Consider the following 16017-nt stretch of genomic DNA (forward strand, 5'->3'; position numbering starts at 1 on the left):
GCGAACACAAAAAAAAAAAAAAAAAAAAAAAAAAAACTTGAGCATAACTTTTTAAATCTATGCTGAATTATCTTTAACTCTCTAGGAATTAAATGAGCAAAAACTCATGAAAGTAAAAAAATATATGGACAAACAAAATATATGCACAATTGGGAATTCGAAATCTGTCAGGTTTTTATACTTCCAAATTCCTTTTGTGAAATGGCATCCTCCATAACAATAATCATGAGACCATGTAGTTTGCATGGAAAATGGAACATGATTCAATATGATCCAACAGCCTATATATTTTTCACTATTTATGAAGTAGAACAGAGAGAAAAAAAACTTCAGGTAGCAAAAAAAAAAGAAACTAATAAACTAATATTATGAATGACCTCATGAACATATTAAATCATGACATTTAATTCAACAACTGGAAATGCAGTAAACAGTGCATAGAGGGCTAGGGTTAGATGCTCTCAAAGTTTGTGCATATGATCACGAAAGTAAGACCCTTTGAAATTTCAATTACTTACACTATTAAAAAGAAATAGTCATTACCATTTATTTAGGGCTCTGAGCTAAGTCCACTCTCATCTTACCCTTAAACTCTATCACAACCTTGAAAATTAGGTCTTACTGTATTTCCTCAAAGAAAGGAGGAAATTAAGGCTTGAAAGAGGCTTGGAATTTGCCAGAAGTCACATGCTTTTAGATGCCAGGGTTATTTCTAAAATTTCTTTAAACCTGCTCTATAAACAACAGATAAAATTTTGTATGATCCCTATTTACAGAAATGATGTCTCTCAAATCCAATCCACATGACAAGAATATTGGCTCCCATGTACTAAGAGCACCATGTGACTGACACAGTAGTAAGTGCTTTATATACTTTCTCATTTAATTTTACAGTAACTTTAAGAGAGTGTCTTAATCCATTCAGGCTGCTATAATAAAATACTACAGGCTGGGTAGCTTATAAACAACAGAAATTTACTTCTCACAGTTCTAGAGGTTGGAAGTCTAAGATTAGAGGGAAAGCATGGTCGGGTTCTGGTGAGGGCCCTCTTGAGTTGCAGACTGCCGACTTTTCATTGTACCTTCAAGGGCACAAGAGGCAAGGGAACTCTCTGGGGTCTCTTTTAAAGGACACTAACCCTATTCATGAGGGCTCCACTCTCATGATCTAATCACCCTCCAAACACCCCACCTCCTAATACCATCACCTTGGGCATTAGCTTTTCAACATATGAATGGGGGGGCACATTCAATCTATAGCAGAAAGTTCCTAAAAAAAAAAAAAAGAAATAAAGTTCCTTATTATTTCCATTTATAAAGATGAGAAAACTGAGGCTTAGGGAAGTAGCTTCTGAAGGGGATGTGGAGAAAAGGGAACCCTCCTACACTGTTGGTGGGAATGGACATTGGTACAGCCACTTTGGAAAAAAGTATGGAGGCTCCTCAGAAAACTAAAAATAGAATTATCATATGATCCAGCAATCCTGGGCATATATCTGGACAAAACTCTAATTCAAAAAGATACATACACCCCTATGTTCATAGCAGCACTATTCACAACAGCCAAGACACGGAGACAATCTAAATGTCCATCAACAGATGAATGGATAAAGAAGATGTGGTATATATAGAAATACTGCTAAGCCAGAAAAAAACCGAAATAATGCCATTTGCAGCAACATGGATGCAACTAGAGATTATCATACTAAGTGAAGTCAGAAAGAGAAAGACAAATACCATATGAAATCACTTATATGTGGAATCTAAAATATGACACAAATGAACCTATCTATGAAACAGAAACAGACCCACAGACGTAGAGAACAGACTTGTAGTTGCCGAGGAGGAGGGATGAAGTGGGAGGCTGGAGTTAGCAGATGTGAGCTAGTATATATGGAATGCATAAACAACAAGGTCCTACTGTATTTAGCACAGAAAACTATATTCAATATCCTGTGATAAACCATAATGGAAAAGAAAATAAAAAAAGAATATATATATATATATCTGAATCACTTTGCTGTACAGCAGAAATTAACACAATATTGTAAATCAACTATACTTCAGTAAAAAATAAATTAATTAAAATGTCAAAAAAAAAAAAAAAGAGAGAAGTAGCTTCCCCCAAAGCACATAGCTATTAAGTAGCAAAGTCATGATTGAACCCTGTCTGCTGGCCTGCAAAAGCCATGGTCCTAAACCACTTTGCAGTATTGCCTTAACCTCTTCAAGTTGGTCAGCAAATGAAGTGAATTCTCATTTATCGTTACAGAAGGTGAGCTAAATGCATGAAGAAGAGCAAGTTAATACCTACTGGGTAGTTTTTATCCAGCATACTGTGATGTGAAAGTGCTTTGATCTTAGATGACCTTTTTTTCCTTGACAGTAATATATTCCTAGAATTAAAGAAAATCAGCTACAATAAAAATGAAAACTTATTTTGAAAAATAGTCATTCTAATTCCATTTTCACCAGAACTTTCTGATTTGTAATTTCGTTCCCTGAGTAGGTCTGTACAAAGAAAATGAGATGTGCTCTGTGGAGATGACTAGTCCATATTTCAGAAAAAGTTGTGTCTTCCTTTGTAAATGGTTTAAATTGTTTATGCATTTACTTACTGTGAGCAAACCACTAAAGACAGTGCACCCCTGGATGAACTGACAAAAAACACAAGTCTCTGGACCAGCAAAACTGCGGATCAAATCATGAGCCATGAATATCCCCAACAGAATGGCTTCGCCTAAAACAACCACCCAGTGTCCCTCAGAGCAAAGTACAGTGGTTTTAGATGATGGCTCTGGAAGTAGTTCAGGTTTGATTTCTGGCTCTGATACTTAGTAACCATGCAACCTTGGGAAGTTGTTCAAAATCACTCTGCCTCAGTGTTCTTATCTGTAGAATGGGGATAATAATAGAACACTCATAGGGTTATCAGTAGAAATAGAACCCCTGTATGGTATCATAAGACTTAAGTGAGTTAATAATGGAACTCTTATTAACAGTGCCTGGCACATACTTAGATCTCAAAACATGTCAGCTATTATTTTTTTATTTTTGCGGTATGCGGGTCTCTCACTGTTGTGGCCTCTCCCATTGCGGAGCACAGGCTCCAGACGCGCAGGCTCAGCGGCCTTGGCTCACGGGCCTAGCTGCTCCGCGGCATGTGGGATCCTCCCGGACCGGGGCACGAACCCGAGTCCCCTGTATTGGCAGGCGGACTCTCAACCACTGCGCCACCAGGGAAGCCCTCAGCTATTATTATTTTCTTTTAGGTGCACAAGCAGCTCAGTCTTTATTGATTAGTCAGCCATCCTATGAAATCTTCAAAGATCTTCTGTTTTATTTCTCATTTATGGGTCTCCATGAAACGACAAACAGTAGACAGAAAGTCCTACTTATAATTCATGTCTGATGCAAACCCATACTCAGCCAACCTAAAGCCAGTTCTCCAGGCTTCAGTGCTCAACCTGTTAAAATATGTGCTTATTTTAATTCTTATTTTAGTTAACTGTTTAAATGAAAGTTACACATTCTCTTTCCCTCACTCAAAAGTTTAGTGATGAAAATAAGAAAAAATGCTGGCTTTATGTTCTGTTAAGATGGTGATTAACCAAATCCTTAAACCAAATATTCTGAATACCTCTTGGAACAGGACAAAGCAGATATTTAGTAAACAAGGAGGATTTCAACTTTACGACTAATCCCTGACCATTTCAATGTTTCAGTGTGCCTGTAGAGGAAAGAACGGTGTCAAAACCACAATAGAACAAACATGAAGACAGTGTTAAAGCAGATTAAAAATTCAATGTAAAGGTACCTTCAAAAAACACACTGCCGAGGAAACAAATACATTGTACATCTCTTTATTTAGCAGCTATAGATATACATGATTTTTACCACAAGATGTACAAAGCAGTTAGCTCTAAGAGATTTTTAACTATGTGCTTTATGCTTTCTAAACTGTCTGCATTTTAGATAAGAAATATGTAATAAGTATAACGAAAAAGTTATTTTCATTTTGGAAAAGAGAGAAATACAAATACTAATATAATTTTTGGAGTTCTCAAGCATTCTGATGCATGACAGAAATATGAAATAATACTTTTGCTTTCAAATCATCAATGTGTGATGACTGATGGTCTGACTCCTTTGTGGGCCCTTGGAAGAGTCAGGTGGAAATGACCTTGAATGAGGCAGTATCTGTGAAATCAAAACACTCCAAAAAACAGGCTGCTAAATTACCACCCTGGTACTGAAGATTACATATGCTGGACTAATCATAAATTAGAGTGCAATTCATTGCGGATACCAGCTCCTTTCCCAAGTATGGAGTTCCTGCCTTATGCTAGCTAGGATCACTTTAAAATACCACTGAGATAAACAATGTCTTTCACTTATGAATTCCAACTGATTGCAGGGAAACTTTAAAGTCCTAGCAACACCGTTGCTATAGCAATGCAACCTGATTAGATATTCTTAGCAACCAGCCACAACTCACACCCACAGAGTCCCTTCATTTATTCCAAGAAGAATAATGTTGACATTCCAATTTCTAAAATATACAGAACTCAGTGACAGACATTTATGGATGAGAGGCCTGTGAGATCCAATAGAATAGCAAGTTAATAAATAATATACCTGAGCCTTGAACGCATCTTATATGTATACAATAAACATATATAAAAGTGTATTCTACATGGCTAAAAATTGAAGACATTTCATTTGGCCCTTGGAGTATATGTAAATAATAGCAGAATCCTTGAATTTCATATTATAGTAGCTAAAGTTTACATGCTTCCCAGACAAATAGTATATTTCATACTGAATTAACAGAAATAACAATAAAATTACATGTTTGCAACCAACAGCAGTAATTTAACATTTTAATTCTAAAGCTTTCATCAGAACTGGTATCATACTTGAAAATCCACAGGCACTATTGAGAGTGAGGGTATGGCTAATTATGAGGGTACACAGCAGAAATGTGGCCTTGATATCACACATGCTTAAGCAGAGCTGATACAAGGGACTGAGTGAGTTACTGCTCTGAAGGAAAGGATCTGTCACATTCTGAGCAGGGTAAGATTTGAAGACTAAACTCTGGAGTCATCCCCAGGCTGATCTTAATCAGGATGGTCAGATGCAGGATCAGATCTATGAAGGCTCAGAAAAGACAACAGCCCAGAAATATACAAACATGACCCATGGTTCTATAACTAAATAAAGGATGCTTTTCTATAAACCCAGATCCTGAACCATTCTGTTTTGATACGGAAAAGAAACGAATTACATTCTTGCCTTCCCCTGAATGGCTACATTCTGTGGTTAATAATCCAATCTCTCTCTGTATGCAGTTTCTGTTACAAATGGAGTGTGGTGAGAAGGAATTAAGGTGAAAATAACCAGAAGCAATAACCAATGCTTTTTTTGTTGTCATTGCCTTTGAAAGTTATTAAATTTGAGCCATGGATATGGTATTCTGAAAATAATTACTCTCAGCTAAGCTACAGAATTAGAAAGCCCTTTTGAGAAGTCTCCAATTTTGTTAAATTATTTTAAAATATCAACTCTATATAAAAAATCTGCATCAAAAGCATGTTGCACATCCCTATATAACAATTCAACGTATCGTAAGAAAATCATTATTGTGTACATATGCATGGTTAGAACGTTCATTCCAGCAGTCGAAAATAACAAGGGGAAACAGTCTAAATATATAAAAATGTGGCATTAACTAAATTAATTATGGTGTTTCGTATCATGAAATACTGCTCCACAAGCCCCTTACCTACCATCTTGAAACCTAAAATCTACAAAATATCGAACGTCTATATATAACCTAATTGGCAGAAAAACCTGATCTGACCTGAACTCATGTGACACCAAAACTTAACTGGAAGTGAGACTATTCAGAGGCTTTATTTATCTCACACAGTATGATCATTCTTATGCTTCACTACAGAAATATTCATGTGTTTGATTACAGGGTGCTACCCTAGACACTGCTGAAAATGTTTCCTAATATATGAATTTAAACATATTACGTTTCAAAAGTTAAAAAAATTCTGCATTCTATGTAAAATCTTGTGGACTGTGATAGACCCCATGTTCTCTCTGCCTGAAATACTCTCTCCCTGACTTTTACATGACTTGTTTCTTCTCATCCTTCAGGTCTGGACTTGATAAATCTCCTCCTAGGTTCCCATCTGCCAAGTCTAAAGAGAACCCATGTAGTTACTCTTCATCACGTATGCTGTTTATTTCCTTCACAGCACTTATTACAACCACTGGTGATCTCCTTTGTTTCTTCACTTGCACATCTAATGACTTTCTCCTCCACTAGCTCCAGAAGGGCAGGGACCTCATTTACCTTGCTCACTGCAGTGTCCCCGCATCTCACACAATGTCAGGCAACTAGTCTGTGCTCAGTACCTATTTGCTGAATGAATGAATGAGTGAACAAATGAGTTTTTGTAAATATATGTGCATTAAAAATGGAAAAAATTACCCAATATTAACAATTTAATGGAAGTAGGGGTGTCTTTTCCCTTTGGGGCTTATTTTTTTTTTGGGGGGGGCTTATGTTTATGTTTCAAATTTTCTGTGAAAAAGTATTGCTTTTGTAACAGTGGGAACAATTTTTAAGTGGATAGTATATCAAGTGCTTGAATTGATTCACATACACCAAACACTTCTCTAAAAGCACTTATTATTACAAAAAGTACACAAGCTAGCAAGAATTTCTTCAAGTCAGGATTACACAGTGCAGTTCCACCAAAATGAGAAACAAGGCAAAATAAAAATGAAAGATAAAATTAAGCCTCTCTAGAGGTTCCATATTTTCTTCAATTCTTTTGAATTTTCAGTTCTTCACCATGTGTGGATTATTATATTATTTGCTTTCCTGCCTAATTCTCAGGCCAAAGCACTGCCATACCGCAAGCATAACAGGTGTGTGTGTGTATGATCTCTCCCAACAACGAGGCCTTGAAAAACATGGAACCTACCAAAACCTTCAGGCCTGTTTATGAAGAGAGGCTGAGAATTAGAAACACAAACCTACTTCATAAAGGTAAAACATTTTTTAAATCCACAATGAGGCATTTCCAAAACTGATTTATCACGCTGAGTTACCGTGGATTAGTTTACAAAGGGCACATACAACCAAATGTTAAAATTTCCAAATCCATTCCCAAGATCCTTTTTATCCTGAGAAGCCGCCCAGCACTGAGCAAGAGAAAGCACCCTGTGTCCTCTGACCCAGCCGCATGCAGGCTCTAGAACTGCAGGGGGTCTGGAAACAGAAAAGCTACATTATATTATACCTACAGTTACACAAAACATTCTCAATATGCTTTACTCCAACTTCCAAACATGTTTTCAGGTGAACAACCTCTAACCACCCTGGTGTTTGCAGATTTTTTAACACACTCTGCTTTGTATTTACTGCACCTTTTTCAGATTAACACCTGGGCCCATTGCTTTGAAGTTAGAGGTACTTCAACTAAAAAGGTATCTGGACAATGAAGAAATACATCCTAAACACATAAAACTTTAAAATAACTCATGTATATTTAAAAGTTTCAGAGTTTTTGGACCCTGTAGTTTCCAGAATACATTTAAACCAAAGAACAGCATGGATTCACCATCATTTTGAGGAATCACTGGACACCACACCCATCTCACTTATTTCTTGCTCTAATTTAATAGCGGCTCAAAAAGCAAAACAAAACAAAGCCACTCACCAGAACAGAGTTCTCCTTTATATGCATGTCTGCTTGTTTATAATTAAAAATCTTTAGTTTAGGCCTAGTGGAGGAATAAGTTCCCGACAGCCCTCCTTGTAGACTACCGTGGGCAGGTGTGTTGTGTTGTACTGTTATTTAAAACATGCTGTTTAGAACATTGAATTCTTTCTCTGAGGCTCCTTAAGTGGTGAGGCAGCTGAAGACCAGCAGCTGCAAGTCTTCTGCTTTATTCCTGAGCTTGTCATTGTTAGCTCTGGTCACTGAGCCCTTTTCCCTAATGAACAGGCTGGGTCTGGGGGGCAGCTGGACGGCACTGCTCCTATTCACCAGCCAGACATGGAATACAGAACCCCAGAGCCACACCTGCCAATGGCCAGCAGGCGTGGTGCTTACTTTAAGTAATGGAGTATCTGGGATATTAGATAATAAAATTATCCTGCTAATGATACAAAATGAAAAATCACCATTTGATTCAATAATTTTTTCCCCAATGTTCTCCAGATAGTATTTGGATACACTTATGTTTTATTTTTCTACAGTGGACCTCATTCCTTAATTCACATTAAAACACCAAATACCAAAGGCTTATTTCAGGGCCCCCCAACTACATAATAAGCATGAATTAAAGTAAATTCTTTTATTGCCCGTTCTATTTTTTGTAAATGATTTTCAAACTTTTAGCCTAAAACTGGCTTATAATCAGAGGTCACAGATACTCTTTCTGGTATGAGAATTAAATTTCCTGTCTAAAAACATCAGTCTTGACTAAAGCTAAAATAACATTCTCATTGGTATATCAGAACTAAATTTTAAGGCTACACTTGCAAAAAACAGATGGTAATCATGTGAGGTTTTGCTCTAACTACCAATACAAGACATATGGGCAAAAACCTACACTTAGCTGCCTTTAAAAGCCAATAAAGTGTAACACACAAGGCTTTATACGTGTTTACAGTCCTGTACAAACGGGAAATCCTGAAATTACAGCCTGAGTTTATTTCCATTAAAATTTAGTTCACAAGGAAAAAAAGAAAATTCTTTTCAGGAAAAAAAAAAAAGAAAAGAAAAAAGCTTAAGAAGTGAATGGTGCAGATACAATATTACCAGGGTAAAAGCTACTATAAAATATAAGAATTAAAACTGTACATGATGGTGGCTCCAAGGAAGAAAATGTTTGCTGTTCTTAACACTGAAAGATTTTTGAGTAGCTGAATTGGAATCTTGAAGCCCACTAGCTTGGATTTACACACTGTGAAGAAACAGCACTCTATAATTCCTGTATGCTGCATTTTCATGCCATATTACTACCATATGACAGCATTGTTTCACATTTAGCGTACAATCCACTCCAATGCTGGTTTTCATTTTAGCTATGCTTATGTTTGTATAACATTGCCTTTTTATTCACTTTCATCTCTTTTGCTTCTGTTTTTAAATCTTAATGCTGTACTTCCAGGTACAAACTTCCTCACCATTAACAAATTCAGTATGCATGTTCTCTGTTTAGCAATCCAAATCATTAATTAAATAAATGTGATGTGATGCTAAATAATATTTTCTTACATCAAAGTCTTTCAGAGCTCTTTCTCTTCTTTGAGTAATAGTTTTCTCCTGGGATGGGCAGAATAAAACACTCTCAATAAAGTACATGGGAAAAATACATCTACCCACTTTGGCAGATGGCACTTTGGGTGACCTGTAATGGAACTATTGATTCTTCACAGTTTCTGAGCGTAGCTGTCAGGTAAGGATAAATCAGGGTTTTGGGGCCAGGGTCAGACTTAGCCACCTGCTTCTGTAGGACAGCACAGCAGGTAGCCATATGTGTGAGAACTCCATTCTGAAAAGCTTAAAGCTTACTCTGTTGCCCAGGGGCCAAGACCAAGGTCAAAATATTTATAACCAACTGCTCCACAAAACACTAAGTCAGGTAATTTCATGTATTATATATTTTTCCATTTTCCTTTTAAGTTAAAGTAAGTAACCAACATTCGATCAAAGCATCTACTCTAAAAGATATAACTGACTTTAAAAATAGGTATTTTGGAAAAGCAGTGGATGGTATATGCCAATGTATAGTGTATCTATATATATTTTTAGACCACTTACTTTCTCAGGCTAAATAAAATGCTAGCATTTCAGCTTCAAATTAGAAGATAAGAAGAGTAACTCTTTTCCTTCCTTTAAATTTTCTAACTGTTAGCAATTTTAAAATTATGAGTTTCTGTGGAAATGTATTTGTCAGAGTCATGGTGGATTCATGACAAAGTTTTACAGGTTTGAAGCAAAATATAGGGAGATACATTGCAGGGGGTGGAAAAAGGGGGAAAGAAAAAGACAATGCTGAACTAAAAGATGGTGAAATAAAGGTTTTTAAAAACAAAATTCATTTAATTTTAATTTAAAATTTTATTTATTTTTTAATATAGGAAGTACATTAACACAGTTTTAAATATTTCTGTGAATTAAATCCCTACATGTAGAATTACTGGGTCAAAGGGTATTTATTTGTAATGTTGATAGGTGTTGCCAAATTGCTCTCTATAAAAGTTGTACCCACTTATACTCTTACCAAAACCCTATGAGAAAAATTGTTTTCCCACATTTTCTAACACAAATTATTATCAGAATTTTTTCATTTTTGCTAATCAGAAAGATGGTAAATGATAACCCAATGAGCTTCAATGTGTACTACTCTTGTGAGTGAAGTCATGCCTCTACGCATATGTTGAAGGGACACATTTCCTTTTCTGTTAACTATCTCCTGTCTTTTACCTATTTTTTCTTATTCATATGTGAGGGCCCTTTATATATTAGCTAAACAAGTCCTATGTCCTGATACATGTTGCAAATATGTTTCCCTGATTTAGAGATATTTTCTTGAACTGACTTATAGTGATCTCTGCATGCAGAAATTCTTTATTTATATGTAGTTGAACTTGTCATTTTTCTTTCTTAAGGCTTATTGTTTTTATGTTATACTTAGAAAGTTTTCCTTACTCCAATTTTATAAAAATATTCTATGGCTTATTGAAATATTTATTTTATGCTTCCATTCTTCATATTTAAATCTTAATTCATTGCCATTTATTGTGGCATCACGTAAGATTATTTTTTCATACCTGATCAGTGGTCCCCACAGATTTGAGATGCCACCTTAATCATATATTCAATCTTCATATGTATCCCAGTCTATTTTTTTTTCCCCAGTCTATTTCTTGACCTTCCATTTGGTTTCATTGATTTGTCTCTTTTCATATTCCAATACTATGTTCTATGTTTCATGGTTTTATAATATTTTTAAATATTTAACATTTTAAATATGTAATATAATATTTTATATAATATTTAAAATATCCAGGCTAGCTCTCTTCCCATGTATTACTCTCCTTTTCCAGAATCTTTTAGTCAATTTCTTTTTTTTTTTTGCGGTATGCGGGCCTCTCACTGTTGTGGCCTCTCCTGTTGCGGAGCAACAGGCTCCGGACGCGCAGGCTCAGCGGCCATGGCTCACGGGCCCAGCCGCTCCGCGGCATGTGGGATCTTCCCGGACCGGGGCACAAACCCGTGTCCCCTGCATCGGCAGGTGGACTCTCAACCACTGTGCCACCAGGGAAGCCCTAGTCAATTTCTTTTAGTCAATTTAGATTATTTTATTTTTTCATTTGAATTTTAGATTCAGTTTGTCTAGCTCAAAAAAAAAATCAGTAATATTATTTTGGGGGTCATGTTAAATGTATAGATTGACTTAGGAAAAATGATATTGAATTTTCCTATGTGAAAACATGGTATGCCTTTCCATTTGTTCATATTTGTTTTTGAGACCTCAGGAATAGCTATAACTTTTTTTCATAAAAGCTCACACATTTCTTGTTTTATTTATTCTGAAGTATTTTATCTTTTCTGTTGCTGTTGTAATTGGGGGTACAAAGAATTGCAAGATAAGATTTCCATGCTCAAAGAATTCAAACTCCAATAATAAAACATTCAGGTTACTAGAACCACTGAAATAGGTGATGCCTGCCATAAAAAAAAAAAAAAAAGTCTGGAAAAACACACTATGGGAATGGGACCATGGAGATTACCACACAGAGAAGTGTCACCTGAAGGATACATAGGTGTCTCCCAATAGACAATGAGACCAAAGGCACTTCAGATGGATGGAAGAATCTGTACAGTGCCACAGACACCTGAGAGAAAGAGGTGACTTGATGAACTGTAGTTTCTCAGAGCAAATCTGTCAGAATCTTAGAGGGAGTGGGAGGAGATGAGGCTGAAAAGGTGGACAAGAGCCCAATTGCAAGGGACCCTGTGTCCTTCCAAGGTGCTTAGACTTTACAGATATTGAAGTGTTACAAACAGAGAAGGCCCAAAGTGCCCCAGAAAGGGGCTAGCCCAGAAATTAGAAAATAGGAGACTATTTCAAACTTCAAGGTAGGAAAAAACAAAGGTCTGCAATATGGAGCTCAAGGAATGGATTAAAGAGATTCTCAGGAAGTAGAATTTTAGGACTTATAAATAATAGAATATGAAAAGTAAGAGGGAGGATTCCAGCTTTCTGCCTTGAGCACATGCCAGGCCCAGACTGGAGAGAGAATTTCAAAGAAGGAAATATTTGGAGATAGATGAAACACACTGTCATAGTCAAGATACTCATCTGTTGGTGGTCTATCTCATGACCCCTCACCAGAGAGGTGACAGGGAGGGGACAAGTCTGACAACACAGTCCTAGGAAATCCCAAACTTTAAATGTCAGGTGGAGGAAGGGAATCCTCGTAAGACTGACAGGAGTAACCAGAACTGTAAGTGGATTTGACTCAGTGGTGTCTCAGGATCCAGGGCAGGAACAAATTCAGTGAGTGAGGGTCAATCACTAAAATCAAAGGTAAAATAATATTCGAATAATGTTCACCTAATCAGAAACACAGGGACACTTGAAATGCTTCAATTTTGGGGGGTAGAGTGGGATGGGGAAGGAAAAACCTTAGTTAAATATTTATTAGTCTGACACACTCCCAGAATATTCAAGAATATATCAATCATTTGACTGCAGTCTTCCCTTTAGTAGTTTTGCTTCATCATTTATGTTTTTCTGTATAATAAAGGTATTTTTATTAACATTCAATGATAAAGGTTCACCTTATTTTTAAAGAAAAGAAGCAAGAAAGTGCAATGGAATGACAGAAAACGTTCAACATTCATCTCATATCTTTACCATCACAGACATGAGCTCAGAATTTTGTAGAAATTACTCCCGGGTCTTTTGTAAACAATTAGAAAAAGTGACGAACAATTATCAGTTTATGTTCTTCTTTACAGTGATGATTGTTTGGGTGATAAGGAGAATAATAAAATCAACATCGTTCAGTCATGAAACTATAACAAGGAGCCATGTGAAGGCATCTGGAGTCTTGAGTCGATTTGCTGGGAGTTGATCTGAACCACCCACATGCTTTCACCAGAAGCTGTGTGCACAAATCTAGTTTTCCTGGTTTACCCAAATTATAACTGTCTTCAGCTACCATATTCAACTTTTCATTTTTTTTCCTGGAAAACTTGCAACTGCCTTATCAGATTACCTTCCTCCATTAATACATTGGCCAGTGTAGTATGATGAGAAAAATATTGGACAGTGTATTAAGAAACCCAGACTTTACTCCCGATTGTCCCAGCTTTATTATATGTTACTGAATAAGTCCCTTTATGTCTCTAGACCTCAGTCATTTCTAAGACCCTCCAGATTTCACGCTCCCAAATCAACTTTCCTGTGATGTTTGCCAAGAAAAGCCAGAAAGAATTCCAGGGATTCAAATAAAATTAAAATTCACAGCCAAACCCTTCATGGTTGGTATTCTGACAGTGGATATGGGCCCTTTTTTTTTTTTCCTTTTTTTTTTAAGGAGGAGGAAGCAGGGTATGGGGGAGAGAGGAGACTTAGTATATTGCTAGAAGTCTCCTACTGTTTTTGCAGTATAAAATTTTAGATGTTCTTTGGTGAACCAAAACAGTGAACTGAATACTTCAAAACTATGTATAGGCTTTAGGAATTTTTGTCCCTTTCCCTCCTGAGATGCAGGCCTAGATCAGGCTGTGTGGTCTTCAGCAAGTCATTTAACCTCTCTGATCTCCATTTCCTCAGTGTAAAAGGAGGTCAGGCTGGGCCTCTCTACCCTGCAGTATGATTTCAAGAACTAAGTTAAACAATATATTTAAAATTTCTTGGTGAACTGTGACATACAAATATGGAGTGTTACATTACAGTTACTCTTTTGAAACTGTATTCCTTATCGTTATTTTATTATTAAAAATTTGGGTAAAATATTTTCAACCATGAGGAATGATCTCTTCACATCTATCCGTATTGCACAGGAAAATGGGAGGGCAGAATCCATGACAGGAAATTGTTTATTTTAATATTTAAAAAGGCGTAATGTGCACATACAGAGCATTTTGTCTAATATGTCTTGCAATACTTTATATGTGTATATACCTTCTACAAGTATAGAGACAAGGCTACTCTTGCTAAATTCATAATTATTGTTCTGATTTCTCCTATTTTGATTTGCAATTAAAATATATACCAAAAGGAGCATATACAGAAAGATTTCTCCAAAATAATTTAGAAGTGTTTACTTTTTGCAAGATGAAAATGGGTATTTTTGAATTTAAAAAAAAAAGGTGCCGTGATCAAATATGTTTAGTCAATGCTGTGGACGACATGCTTATCTTAGAGATTAAGAATATAGCAATTTATGAAAAGTTCCAAGAAACCCTGCAACAGAGGAATCTGTTCAACTTTATTTAACACAATTTCCCAAATTTATTTAACGTGACACTCAATTTTTTTTAACTAACCACCTATTAATAGCTTATGAACTTGCAGTGTTCTGCATAACACAATGTAGGAAAAGCTGAAGTCTGTTTCAAATATGCAACAGTCACTATGAAAATAAAAGACACCCAGTGTTGACTTTAAACTAGGCTTGCTGAGCACTTTTTTCCTCACTCACTAACATTTCAACCTAAAAGTCCTCCTGGAAAACCCTGGCAAATGCAAATAAAAACATGCCGCCATGTGACTGAGATTGAATGAAAGGCAGAGGACACTTCTGGCAAATGGAACAAAGTATTACAGTCGTTAAACACCATCACTCATTTTGGACACAAAACCTCTTCTGAATTATACCCTAAGGGCCTAGTGGGTGAGGGGAAAATTGCACCTAAAAGGAGGCAGACATAATTGACTTCCGCTTGAAAGAGTCGGTCTGCCCTTGGCAAAATAGCTAAATGTACCTTGAAAGTGGCAATTATTTATTACCACTGGATTATCTGAGATTTATGAAAAACTCACAGTGGGCCAGACTCCATAAAAATATTCATCTCAACTAATGGACTTTTTATGATTCCCGTAACTTTTGAGAATAAAATGTGAGGAATTACAACCATCATATTTAGGACCGCATGCTCAAAAGTTGACTTTTGTATATGTTACAATTTCCCACATGCTATATAATTAAACAAAGTAGTCAATGGCACCAAAGTTTTGTGAAAACTGACACCACAATTAGAAAATAATGACCAAAATATTTGTGTATACTGTGAGAATAGAACAAAACGCTACGTTCTCTAAAAACAGGAGAGTTCTGTTGACTCTTTTTAGTGTGTAAGTGGAAATGAGCTCCAAAGGGTGAAAAATCCAAGAGATATGATGGAGGCAACACCTCAGCCTCTGAAGAGTTTCAAGGTGAAGAGCTGGTTGACACTGTTGTGTGTTTGTTAAGCATGTTGTATCATTAGTGGTTTCCTGGGGCGGGGTGGGGATGGGGGGGTATGAACTGGGGGAGGGGGATTGTGGGAGGGAAGCTCCCACAGATTGGGTTCTGTCAGATTCCACAGAGTGGGATGTATTTGCAGTTTAAAAACCTTTACATATTCTTACTACAGGAAAAGAAACTCCATCATAATCTTGACTAGTAAAGATACACTAGTGAAAAAGCACTAGGAAAGAACCTTAAAATTTACGTGGATTAAAATGAATGAAATATTATGATACAAATTAAGTGAACGGTGCAATAAAAGAAGGTGTTCCTATTGCATTCTATAACACAGTCCATGTTTGATGTGTAAACATAATACACATTCTGTTTTTTAATATAGTTTTATTGAGGTATCATTGATGTAAAATAACCTGCATATATTTAAAGTGTACAGTCTGATGAGTTTTAACATATGTATATATACTGAACATATGTGAGCCATCACCACATTT

This window comes from Neophocaena asiaeorientalis, unplaced genomic scaffold (genome assembly GCF_003031525.2).
Source record: "Neophocaena asiaeorientalis asiaeorientalis breed wild unplaced genomic scaffold, Neophocaena_asiaeorientalis_V1.1 scaffold975, whole genome shotgun sequence".
NCBI lineage: Eukaryota > Metazoa > Chordata > Mammalia > Artiodactyla > Phocoenidae > Neophocaena > Neophocaena asiaeorientalis.